Source organism: Panthera tigris, chromosome D2, assembly GCF_018350195.1.
Source record: "Panthera tigris isolate Pti1 chromosome D2, P.tigris_Pti1_mat1.1, whole genome shotgun sequence".
In the NCBI taxonomy this organism is placed as follows: Eukaryota; Metazoa; Chordata; class Mammalia; order Carnivora; family Felidae; genus Panthera; species Panthera tigris.
Window position 1 is genome coordinate 47,749,071 of NC_056670.1, and position 1,048 is coordinate 47,750,118.

The 1,048-nt window shown below is 52.6% G+C and overlaps 1 non-coding gene across 1 annotated transcript; it reads right to left on the reverse strand.

Annotated features, from left to right (window-relative positions):
* Positions 1-272: 272 nt before the first annotated feature.
* LOC122232228 lies at positions 273-382 on the reverse strand. Its single transcript, XR_006209572.1, has one exon. It is a non-coding gene; the product is annotated as a U6 spliceosomal RNA (small nuclear RNA).
* Between the last annotated feature and the right edge of the window lie 666 nt (positions 383-1,048).

The following is a 1,048-nucleotide window of genomic DNA, read 5'->3' on the forward strand; positions in this document are numbered from 1 at the left end:
GTCATGCCTTTAAGTTTCTTAGGGGGGCTGAAACTGTGTTTACTCTGGGGGTAATCATTCCCTAGTCCTCAAGCAAGACTCCAGGTAAATGCCTCGTGGTTTGTGAAGTTTTCGGTCTGCCTTGAGGGAAGAGATGCTATTCCGGTCCTGTGTGAGTGCTGGGTACCCTGCCCTGCGGTGAGTCAGGTGGTCCTCTCCTGGGCTCGGGTAGTTTCTGCACACGCGTGTGCCGATCGGTACTCTGCTACATACTTAAAGGGGACCCTTTCTCTGGAGTTCTCCGGAGTTTCACGAATTTGCGCGTCTCCTTGTGCAGGGGCCATGCTAATGTTACTTCTCTGTGTCGTTCCAGTGTGAGTATCTGTGCTGCCCGAGCGAGCACTGGAGTGCTCTAGGGTTGTGTCTCTTTGCAGCTTTCTCTTGTTCCAGTTCCTCAGTATCTGCCTTGGTTGCTTCAGACTCTCAGCTTTGTCTCCTCAACTCATGGAGTCGGCAAGCCATGCCCGGGCCCCCTCCCTGGGCCGTGGAAACTGGTCAGTGAGATGGGCAAGGAGAGAGATCATTTGTTTCCTCTCTCTCAGGGCTCCCCGTACTTCGTGTCTGATCTGCTGTGTGTTGAAAGCTGTTATTTCAGCTATTTGGTCAGACCTGCCCCCCACCTCCCAGGGGTTCTTGCTGGGGGAGGTTAAATCTGGTCCCTGTTTCCCCATCTTGGCCATTTAAACCTCCTAACAGTCTTACAGGAGGTGAAGACTAGTATTACCCCCTCCTTACAAATGAGATAACTGCCCAGCTGTTTTCAATAACTTCCCCACGTCACCTGCTAGAAAGTGGCGGTGTCTGAGGTGGAACCCAGCTTCTGAGCCTGCTGTCTGTTCCTGGGCTCCCACGGCAGAGGAGGTGGTGCGGCCAGCGTCTGCTAGAGGGCGGCAGAGGTCCAGTATTGTTCTGATAGACCTGGTGGCTTTTTTTTTTTTTTTTTTTTTTTTTTCCTCCCTGTGGCTTCTTCCACTTGATCCTTGTTCTTGGCTCCTCTCCTGTCTCCTGC